The sequence below is a fragment of the Rhincodon typus genome, chromosome 5, assembly GCF_021869965.1.
Source record: "Rhincodon typus isolate 14 chromosome 5, sRhiTyp1.1, whole genome shotgun sequence".
Taxonomy (NCBI): domain Eukaryota; kingdom Metazoa; phylum Chordata; class Chondrichthyes; order Orectolobiformes; family Rhincodontidae; genus Rhincodon; species Rhincodon typus.
This window is the reverse complement of record NC_063336.1, coordinates 25,875,755-25,888,192: the sequence shown is the minus strand read 5'-3', so window position 1 is coordinate 25,888,192 and position 12,438 is coordinate 25,875,755.

Genomic DNA, 12,438 nt, shown 5'->3' with positions numbered 1-12,438 from the left:
TAGCTTGGGCCCATGCGGGTACCCATGGCTACCCCCTTTGTCTGTAGGAAGTGGGAGGAATTGAAAGAGAAGTTGTTGAGTGTGAGGACGAGTTCGGCTAAGCGGATGAGGGTATCCGTGGAGGGGGACTGGTCGGGCCTGCGGGACAGGAAGAAGCGGAGGGCCTTAAGGCCATCTGCATGGGGAATGCAGGTGTAGAGGGACTGGAATTTGCCCTACTGTTCAACTCGATTTTATTAAATAATTCTTATTAAAAGCACAAGGTCAGCATTTCTCAAATTCCTGCAATATTTACTCTGTATCGAGGTCTATCTGTCTGCAAAAGGATATTACTCACATTGGTCCATGTGTTTGAGCTGGGCTGTTGGAATTTAATCCTTATCCTCAGGGTGGATCTTCTCCTGGGCCTTCTTGGGTTGCCACATGGTCTTCCTCCAGTAGTCTTGTTGCGAGTCTTTGCTGAGGAGGTGGCTTCCAGGTGTATGTTTTTATCACTCTCATTCCGGTCCTTCTAGAATGTTCTTTGGCCACTGGAGTCATGAGCTGGGTTCAAATCATCCAATGGATTGTAGCAACATTCTTTACTGTTGCCATGCTGGGAGGTGTTAATTGCAAATACTCAGGCAGTCAAGGTACCAGAAAGTCTGCTCGACACTTTTCCAATACACAGCCCTCAGGGTGGCTGTAACTGGTTCTCCTTGAAATTTCAAAATCTTTTTGAGCTTAGTTTCCAATGTTCCCTATAGCCGATAGCTGCTAGTTGCTGTTTAAGTTGGTTTGGTCAATTTTCTGTCAGGCCCAATTTCTCCAGCTGTGGGTCATTTAGACTATCCAATTTTGGGCCTGGGGTCACTTAACCACAATAGTCTTTAAAGCCTCAATCTTTTTGGGATAATCTACGTTGCTGGGCATTTGACTTGTCACTATTATCCATACACATGTAATGCATGCAGAACGAGCTGACATGGTGTTGTGAATGGGTACAGTTTTTAATTTATTCAGAGACCCTTCGCAGACTTTTTATTTGATAATGGAATAATCTTATCCATAACGAGGGAAGGTAACTGCCATCTAATATGTTACTGCACATTGATATTGTGGAAGTGCATGGTTCTGCCCAGACACCACTACTGGTTGTAATCACTGTCGAGGAAAGCAAAAATCATTACAATGGATCAAGCTGCAGATTTAAATTAATCTATTCAGGAAAAATTTCACCATTGACGTTACTCAGCATATATAACTGTGTAATATGTATGAAAAATTATCTTCAATTCCTCAGTGTAGCAGTTACTTCAAGGGTATGCAAACTCCATGTTTCTTGACAACTGCCTGCTCATACAAGTGAATAATAGTGATCCTCCACTCATGAAAGAACTTATGTAATATTTTACCAGCATTCCTTCCACAGGCCTGCTGCAAAACATCTCCTGGATCTTTAGAAATGAATTAATTGAAGGTTTCTTTTTCACTCCTTCATCAGACGTGGCCATTGAAAGCTAGGCCAACATTTATTTCCCATCCTGACTGCCCTACAAAGTTGCCTTCTTGAACCACAAAGTCAAGAGACACACTCAATGCAGTTATGTCGGGAGTTTTGTCTCAGCCACAATGGAGGAATGGGAACAATATTACCAGATAACAACACAGTATAGTGTGTTGTTTGAATAAAAAAGGTCAACATGGGCAGGGAGGCAAGATTTAGAAGGTTTGTTTTTAAATAAGTTGGGCAGTCAGAAGGAAGGGGGCTGCCTCCAGTGCAACATGGCTTATGCCCACTCTGAGCAACCCTACCTCCGCAAAGACCTAAATCTCTTGCCTAGTTCCTCTCCCTGTCTGACCTTCAAACCCTGTTCTGACCCTTCCTAGATTCCCTGATCCCCCCCCCTGCCAGGCTTTAAACATCATGTTGCCTTCATCCCAGGGCCTAATTGTACAGGCAACGGCAACCATGACTCTATTCCGGCACTGATGGGTCTGTTGGACCTTGCCAGTCAATCAAATTGTCTACAGTCTATCAGGTCTGGGGCTTCCATCCACTGCCAGGTGGAAGCCTAACCCTCACTTCCTAAAAGCCCCCAGCAGCATGTTATTACCACTAGGCAGTCTGTGCATCACTTGTTCTAACACCGATTGCAGGTTGGGAAAGTGGGAGAGAGTACATGGACTTTACAGCTGCTAATGTTTAAGGTGCCCCTGGAATTGTATCCACTTACAATTACAGTGAAAATGCTGGCACTCTATCTCTTAAATTCATTTTGAAAGGTTTACTGTGAGAGCACTGCCACTTAACTGCATCATGTCTGATTGAACGAAAAGAATTTTATGGCTTGTCTGAAAGGCAGAACACAAGAAAAAAAATCTACAGAGTATCACAAACATAAATTGAAGGCAGAGTATTGTTTCATCCTGATTTGTATCTGTTCTTTTGAACTAACAGTATTCCCACATGCCTTAGCATGTTGGATGCATAAGGAAAGGTAAATTGTGCATTGTGGCAAATTATTCCACAACCAAAGTTCTATAGAACGCAAATCTGCAAAGTTTAAATGACGTGTTTGTTTTTAAAACTGAAAAAAATGACTAGTTATTCCCAGACAGATTTGGCCATTTAAAGATGATATCTTTTCAATATGACCTTTTTTTGAAGTATGAATCCTCTTATTCAATTTGCATCTTTTTCATTGGTGTAAGTTTAATCCGTGTTTACAAATAATACATTTCTTTTTAAATTATGTGTTGGAGTGACAGCAATTTGCAGTTTTAACAGTGTCAGAAGGTGAGGATAATGACAATCAAAATCTCTTATATCTTCAGTATATACCAATAGTTCTATCCATCAGGTTACTTGCCATGAGTCAGAATTTGTGGTGATTATTGCAGTTGAGTTGTTTATACTACATGCAGAATGATAACAGTGTCAACAGTCTATTATGTGTGTAAGGATAACATCTTGTTATTTTTTGGGTTAAAATGGGAAAAGGACAGTTGTAAAATCAAGAACTGGGGAAGAAATTGCTGCATTTATAAAATCAAGTTACTGGAACTCATTATGAGTTGCGCTTACAATGTTACTTTGTTGGGTAGTGAGTGAGATAAGATAAGACAGCATGGACTGGGAGTGGGGAGGAGGTTGGGGGGAGATTCGGCTGACAACAGGTAGCTGATTGGTTTGTATTATTGTGAGCAGTTGTGGATGCCAAAGGTCATCAGTCTGACGACAACTCTCTGATTGGCTAGTAGGTAGCCGAATAACTTGTGTGTTAGAACAACACAGTGTTAAAAGGATTCACAGACTAGAAGAAACAAGGTTTGTCTCTAGAACTCGGCAACTAAGTAAGACAAATCAAAAGACAATTGTCTTCTTCTCCCACCGTTTGATGTGACTAGCCACTGTGAGACTGAACCATTTGATGTGTAAATCTCTTGGTATCGAGCAAAGAACTGAGAATATGGAACGCAGGACCTTGGAAAACATTGTGGAGATTTTGGAAAAGAAAAGGAACTTGATTTTAGCAATGCAGTGGGTAATGTTGAAGACGGGTGGCCTAAGGTCTTGGAGTGAGCCAATGCCATGTATATTGTCAACCCTGCTCCCACCTGACATATTTGGTACTTGTTGACTCCCAACCATTCTACCTCATTACTGCTCAAGGAGTGATGTTACAAAGCTCAATGAAACATGAACAATCACCCTGAATAGTGAAAAACAAACTTTTTCTCCCTCACCCATCTGCGCAACTGTGGACATTAAGTCCTCACCAGCCTCCCATCCTACATACCCCTCATTGATCAATGTAGTCATAGAATTTCCATCAATACAGCCAACTGATATTCTGGAGTTGCCATTGGTTGGGGTCAAGTGGGCAGCCTTGCCAATGGTTCCTCCTGACCCTGAACAATTTCTTTCTCTAAAGTCAAAGAGATCTCCTCTAGCGCATGCCTCTTGGCTGATGTGTTGACAGCAGATGTAGGATGCAAAAGGCAGAAGATGTTACGGCCAGTGGTTAGAGGCAGTATCCAATGCAACTCTGGCAAACATCAGTCTCAGTGCCACTACACATGGTACTTACTTGCTTGCCAGGATATGGATTTCACTCTGAAATGGCATCAGGAATGCCAATATCAGCCACATGCCTCCTCTAAGTGAGAGAGGTAGTTTACTTCAGGACTGCCGCACCGACCTGAACTTTATGTTGCGGGCCCTAATTTCAAGTTGACCTCACCTCATACTTGTACAGGGCCATTTCTGTGGTTTCAACACCAAACTTCATCCCCTGAAGTAAACTGCCTCTGTCACTTCCCTGATGCTGTTTCACCCTCCTCCACAAGTCCAGGAATAACAGAGTTAACCTCGTGCAAAGTCTTCTCCCCAACTAGGACCTGGGACAGTTTGGTATCTAGTGAAGCTGCAGGCTGTTTCTTTAAGCCTGCCTTCAATGTTTGGAATGCTTGTTCTGCCAGACAATTGGCCGATGGATGATATGGAGCTGTCCGAACATGCCGAATGCCATTCGACTTTAGGAAATACTCAGAATCCCTGCTGGTAAATGATGTCCCTGACCAATACTTCTGGGAGTCCAGGTATAGCAAACGATGTTCATAGCTTTTCAATCATCATCCCTGAGTTTGCAAATGAACTCTATGCATGCCCAACAACTTTGAATGGGTATTCACAATGACCAGGAACATTCAGCCCATGAAAGAACTGGCATATACCAGTACATAAACTCTAACTAGCTACCACACAGCTAGTCCCTAAAACCTCTGAGACTGCTGTTTATATTTGTCAGCCAGAGTTCCCTGATTGCCAAGGCGAATAGCCCCAGTGGGGAATGTCATACTCAATGGATCCACATGGCCCTTGTTACAATCACTGCAACCAAAATGCCAGACATTGGGCTGAGCTGACTGCTGTACATTTATCATATAGCAACATGATCAGTAATGATTCTGCATGATCTGGGCTGGTTGCATATTCTAGTAACTGTTATCCAAGTATTTTTGTTTGCATTTCTTAATGCACTCTCTGCTCAATGCACAGTTTTGGTAATTCTCTACCTGCTTACTTATCATGTATCTCTTTCATTTACCTCTCTTTTTGAATAAGAATGTCCAGTATCTCAGAATGGATAGACAAATTGTCACTGAACAAGGTCCTTCTCATCTCATTTCCAAGAATACATTTTACTGGAAATGATAATCCCTTCCCTATTGATGATTCACAAAAATGCAGCCGTGCAATGTAAAAATCTTGATTTGTTGCTGGACGTTTAACAATCATTGAATTGGTAGTACGTACCACACATTTGACTAAACATTTGAGCAAGGATAATGAGCTGACAATGTGATACCTGGTGCAGACAACAGGAGGGTTGGAAGAACACAGCAGGCCAGGCAGCATCTGGAGGAAAGGAGCAGTCAACATTTCGAGTATTACCCTTCTTCAGGACTGGATGTGGGTGTAGGGGGAGCTGCAGATAAAGGTGGGGGGGTAGTTTGGGGATGGAAGGGGTGGAGGTGGAATGGTGGTGATAGGTAATGGTGGTCTCCAACCATAATGAAGATAGGGTCCCACTTGCCCTAACTTTCCACCCCACCAGCCTCCACATTCAACGTATCATCCTCAAACACTTCCACCAACTCCAATTAGACCCCACCACCCAGAACATCTTCCACTCCCCCACCCCTCTCTGCCTTCTGCAAGGACCATTCCCTTCGCCACTCCTTAGTTCGCACCACACCCCCCACCAACCTCTTCAACCCGCCTGGTACCTTCCCCTGTAACCAGAAAAGATACAACACCTTTTGAGTCTTTTTGAGAATCTTCCTCATCTTTTCTGGATATTTCTGATCTTCCATAGAAAGAGCAAATATGTTAACCCTGTGAAGCACCTCCTTATCAATGACAAGCAAGAATTTTAGAGTTCTTTTGTTGGGATGACTTATAATTTGATCTGTAAAATGGAATTGCACATATTGTTTGAATGGTTGTAATTCACTAAAGGTATACAGACCCTGATGAGACTTCTACTATCTCCAATTCATCATTAAAAGTGTTGGATTATAGTGTTTAAGTCAGTGTACATAAAAAAGAATGCACTTTGATTTTATGCCAGAGAAAATTTAACATATTCCTTAATAACCAGACTCAGCAACTGTTGTGATTGTTATATTTGTATCAACTATCAGGAAATGTGTTCTAAGTTACCAACTCTTTGTAGTGCACTACACAGTGTCTCAACTCCAAAGTGGACTGCAGTTTTTCTTATTTTTAATAGAGACAATCTTAGAAATTTTTTTTTGTTGAAAGAGTTCACATTCAATCTCTAAAATTTCAAGAAATTAGCTCTAGTTTGTTGGTTGGTTAGTTCCTTATCCGAAAATGTGTAAATCCTTCTGTACCTACAGAACCTGATGCGCTCTTTAAAGGTGAGAAGCTTTCCTTTGTCCAAATTCTGTGTTGTCCAAAGCTGTTATCTTCAATTAGTTTTCCAAACAGCTACCATCAGGATATTAGACCCTTTTTCTGTAAAGGGTCACTGTTGCTAACATGATCTGAGTTTGCCTGCAACAAATTTCTCCTGATGTGATAATGTTTATGCTATCTGCCAAAATGGAAAGAACTGTGCATGGATATTGCAATATTGAAGAATCCAACAGACATTTATTATAGCCATTATATATTATATAAACAATACATCCACAGGTTCATGAATTAGAATTAGGCTATTAGGCTATTAGATTGCAACATAGCAATATGCTTTCAATAATGTGTCCTGCTTCCAGTGATCCCTGGGGTAAGATGGCATCTGAGAGCTTTATACCTTCGAGTCAAATGCTATGATGCAATGGAAATATCATGGACATCTCACTTAAAGGTATACTGACCATCGCACATATCAGAACAGCATGACCATAGAGCAGTGGCCAGAGGAATAGCAAGAGGAATAGGCCTAGCACGGCAAGTAGAAGGAAGTATAAGCAGGTGAAAGGGTTATGAAGAGTTATTCGGAAGTTACAGGATTAAGCATAAGAATCAGGTTAGCAACGTACATAAGGTTGTAAAAATGAAAAGTAGTACATTTTGGATGACAGCAGAATGGGTCCAAAATATGTAAGGTTATGCATGATTTATGTAGAGAAGGTTATCTTGAATGGTTTCACATGAAATTTCTTAACATTATCTTCTTTGCTGACTCCTAATTACGTACCACTTGAACATATTGCCAGTAAATCATTTTTGTAAAGGCACTTATTGCATTCTTTAAACAAAAAAGGAGAAGAAATCACAGCAAAATGCACTTTCATGAGTGCAAACAGTTCCTTCTGTAATTGATTTACTTTATTACAGCAGCAATGTTCTGTCTCTGATATGGTTGGAAAATCTTCCACTATTCCCAACAGAACATTTGATGCACATTCTCTGCAGGCAAGATACCCCACGGGCAGCTTGAAGTACTTTGTTGATGTCGTTGAAGTGGGGAAAAATATTCAATATAGTCATTTTGATACACTATACCAATCCACACACAATGCTGCTCCACATTTTAATATTAAACACTCTAGTTTTCTTAATAGTAATCACAAAGCCATAAAAGCTCTGCTGAATTTCTTAGTAAATTGCTTCTATTTACCAGATAAGTGAAAATTTGTGTCCCATGGAAGAACAGTAGGCTATTATGGTGTATCTCATAGGGACAGGACTCGAATATTTATGCACTCTTTTTTTCTTATGAAAATGCATGCAATGAGGCCAAAGTTGCAGCGGGAAAGAAAACCACTTCTGATGGTAGCTGGCTGCATGAAGTATTTCACTAAGCATCCTTTTTAGTCGTTCAAATTACAGGCAGGATGATATCTAAAAGGTCTCTTTGAAAATAACACTGCAGTGGGTCAAACAAATGACAGACCCCTAGTTAATATCAACGTTTGATTTTTTTTGACTTAGAACAGCATGTTTATTCTTCATAAATTAACAATTATTTGTTTTTTTGCAAAATTTGAAAATAATCACCAGAATTAGAATGTGTCTCAACATTTAATATAGAGGGGGCTTAAAAATGAATTTACAAATATTGAAATCTTTGCTATGAGACCTTTCAATGAAACACTGCTTAAAATTAGTGGATGGAATATCAAGTGAGCCAAGGATGAGTGGGAGGGGAGCTATTCCTTCTAAACTGCCTAAGACTGCCATTTTACTACTTTCTAGAAGTTATTCATTCCACTATGTAAATGCATTGGAAATGAAGTCATCATGCATTTTCATTTTATTCCTATTTTGTCCGTGCAGATTTGTTGCACATTTGATATCCAGGATATCTGTGAGGAGCTCTGTCTTTAGTACTATGTTTACAATCTCAGTTGGGCTGATTTCTATTCTCTGAAGGTGCCTTAGAACAGCAGAGAGATTGTGCTAGCCTCACTAGTCTTGAATGCTCTCTGGACACAGTTCAAAACATCAAGTTGCAGCATTTCTCTCAGGATTGATTTAGAGTGCATAATATGATTGTGCGTTGTCATTGCTGCTAGTTTAAGGATAGCTGTGTTGTACCTGCCAGAAATAAGATTTTCCATTTATTCTGCTGGGCCCCAGGTCATTGAAAAGCAAATCAATCCTTTCTGTTAACCATTTGCAAATGAGCTCTGGGGCTGTCAGCTGCTAAGTGATCATTTGCAAAGGAAATCTGCACATGTGCAAGTATTTGACAAAAGCAGGGTTTAAAATCACCAATTACATACACGGGATAAAAGACAACTACGAAAACAAGAATCAGAATTGGAAAAGAAACACGTGGGTTTGAAGATTTTTCTCCTGAGTGGGATGAACAAAACCAGTCAAATATTCTCAGTGCCACCTGCAATATTACTTTTTCCCAATAATTCCAGAACTATGATACAAACAAAATAATTCACAATGAGGATTGTCGTGTTTACTTTATAGTGCTAAGGCAGATGGTACATGACCAGAACAGGCACTTGGGGACCAGAAATTTTGGTTCAGATTCTACAACTGGAACTGTGGTCTGAAAGAACACATCAAGCACAAACATGGATGCAAGTCCATTTCATTTCAGAGTTATTGGGATGCAACAATAGTAACAGGGCAATAAGCTACTAATGGAGTGCCAAAAGGAACAGTGCTGGGGCCTCAACTATTTATTTTGTATATCAATGACTTGGATGAAGCGACAGCATGTTTTGTAGCTAAATTTGCTAATGAAGCAATGTAGTTAGGAGCAAATTGCTGCAGATGCTGGAATCTGTACTGAAAACAAAAAATGCCGGAAATCACAGTGGGTCAGGCAGCATCCGTGAAGAGAGAGCAAGCTAACATTTTAGTCCAGATGACACTTAGATCATCAGGTTAGTTGTAAGAGGTCACAAAGACTTTACAAAGGGATTTAGGTCGACTAAAAGCATAATACTTCAGATGCTAGAGATCCAAAATGAGCACTGATTTGATTTGATTTATTATTGTCACATGTGCCTAACTACAGTGAAAAGCTTTATTTTGCGAGCAGTACAGGCAGATCATAGCAAACAAGGACATGCAGATCATAGACTTAGAGCAAGGCATACAAGGTTACAGCTGCACGGGAGATGCACAAAGCAAGATTAACATTAGCAAGATCGACATTATTTGAAGTTAGAGGGTTCCATTCAGCAGTCTAATAACAGCAGGGAAGAAGCTGTTCTTGAACCTGTTGGTGTGTGTATTCAGGCTTCTGTATCTTCTGTCTGATGGAAGAGGTTGGAAGATAGCATTTGCAAGTTTGATAGCATTTGTGGAGACAGAAACTGAGTTAACGTTTCAAGTCTGGCATGACTCTTCCCCAGAATGATGAGTCTTGAAACTCAAAATGTTAATTCTGTTATTTTTTCCACAGATGCTGCCAGACCTAGTTGTCCCAGCACTTTCTGTTTTTATCTTAGGTGAGTTAAATCTGTTGTCCAAAAAATTGGTAAGTCAAGTAGAATATGTGAAAATGTGAATTTGTCCACTTTGCCAGGAAGGTTAGATAATTAGAATACAATTAAATGGAGTGACACTGCAGAAGTCAGTTGCACGGAGGGATCTGGGTGTACTATTACATAAGTTACAAAAGATTGGTATGCCTGTACAAGAAGTGATTAGGAATGCAAACAGAATGTTGCTATTTACTGCAATGGAAGAGAATATCAAACTCAATAAGTTTTGGTCTAGTTGTACGGAGCATCAGCGAGAACACATTTGGATGCACAAATTTCAATCTTGCCATCTTCTATTCATTTTCAAGCCTAGCCCATCTACTTTTTCCGAATGCAACAACCCACCTGTTTGTGGTATTAGTCTAGTAAGCCTTCTCCATATCTCTTACAACACTTTTGCATGTATCTTTAAATCAGGTAAACAATACTTTACAGAGTATTCCACATGTAGTCTCACCAGTATCTTGTATAATTGAAGCATAACCTTCTACTTTTATTTTCTATTTCCCTCATGATTTATTATAACATTCTATTGTTTTCCTGTGATTCATGCACTAAGATCCCTCTAATCCCCCTGCATAGCAGAGCCCTGCAATCTCTCACCATCTAGACAATATGCCTTATCTTTATCCTTCTGCCAACATGGACAATCTCCCACTTTCACTAATTGGATTCCATTTATTCAATCTTTTCCAAACTAAACATATCCCTTTGCAGTATTTTGATTTCCTCTTCACAACTTACTTTGCGACCTATCTTTGTGTCATCAGCATGTGAGATCTTCCGTCCCTTCATTTCAGTCGAATAATCAGATTGGGAATTTAGCAGTTTTACAAAAAATGAGGATGTAGAATTTAAAGCTTAGCTGAGGAATAAAGTATACAAGAAGACTGTGCCCTGTGCTACCTTGCTCAGGAGACTAATGTAGCACCTTCCAGCACCCATATTGAAATCAACAGAAATTTCACGTAGGATGATGGTATGATGGAAATATATTTGGATAAAAATTAGGATTGGAGAATGAGAATTAAACATATGGATGTGGAGATTTAGTTGCAAAACTCTTTAATGTCTCATAGGCAGCAATAGACATTTATGATACATCAAACAAAATTATTCAGTTAAGAGTCTACTTGACAAAGAAAAATTATTACAGCTTGCATGATGATAATATAACTTTATAAAAATAACTTATTCATTTAGTCTCCCTAAGTTTTGGTTTAAAAGTGACAACTTCTTTTATATTTAACAATATGTTTTGAATTTACAATAGGTAATGGAAAACAATAAAGATTTTCTAGAATTCAGAGTTAGTGATCATCACAATTGATTTTGATTTTAAGAGACTTACTGTTGCTCATATTGGCACTTTCAACATAGCATATCAAAGACCAGCAAGTGGACCATTTTGCTTTAGTAATTTCCACTCCAAGGGCCCAGAATAAAAGATAACTAAACACAAAATATGAAATTGTGTCGATATGTGGGAGAAGGAGCGGCTTCCTTTTGAATGGGGGGACTTTGCTGAGGGGGCAAAGTGAGATTCAGCATCAGTGCCAACAAAGGCACTGTTTAACCTCTGTCTAAAGAACACAAAGTGCAAAATTGTCCCCCTCTGCAGCTATCTTCTTTCCCTATAGAGTGAAATCTATTACTGCCAAGTTGCATTTTGCTAATGTGTCAGTGATATTTAAATCTCTGCTGTTTAGCTTCTTCACTTCACTTCAGTAACGGATAGTGTGCACAGCTAGATTATGCAGTTGAATAATTATCCCTATTAGAGTACATTATACAAGCAGCACAGCCAAAACTATTGTTATCAAACATAAAATCCGAAAATAGTATATCCTGCCATGGAAAAATATTGCTAAACTTCAAATTATTATATAATAGATGCATGTGCTAATAATAAATTCACACAAAATACAAAGTCCATTTTTAAAATGAATTTTTTTTTGCTGTTTTGTTTACTTTTTGTTGTTAAACTGAGTCATAAACAGAGTATGTGAACAGGGATTTCACTAAATAACTACAATCAAGCTCGAAATCATAAAAAAAAATCAATGCCCTGAAATAAAATATGTCCTGATCTCAGGAATAGTAACAAATTAAATGTTGTTTATGCTTTGTTTAATTTTACAACCTTTGTTTCACAATGCACCTTCAGGTGCTGGCTTGGTGCAGTACTGCACAGGGAGAATGCATGATGCTCCTGTATTTTGACTTCTCAATGAGCAACAAATGTTGGCCTTGTGGGCAATGTTCACATACCAAGTAGGAATAAAAAAAAACACACAGATACCTTACGGCTCTTTGATTGCAGCGTTGCAGATTTCAAAGGAGTAGTGGCTCATTACACGTAGTAAATGATAAACATTAAGCTCACTGCCAAAAGTAGGTGCCTGCATGATCTAGATTATAAAATACATTTTCTTTCAAACATGTCATTCTAAAATGTATATC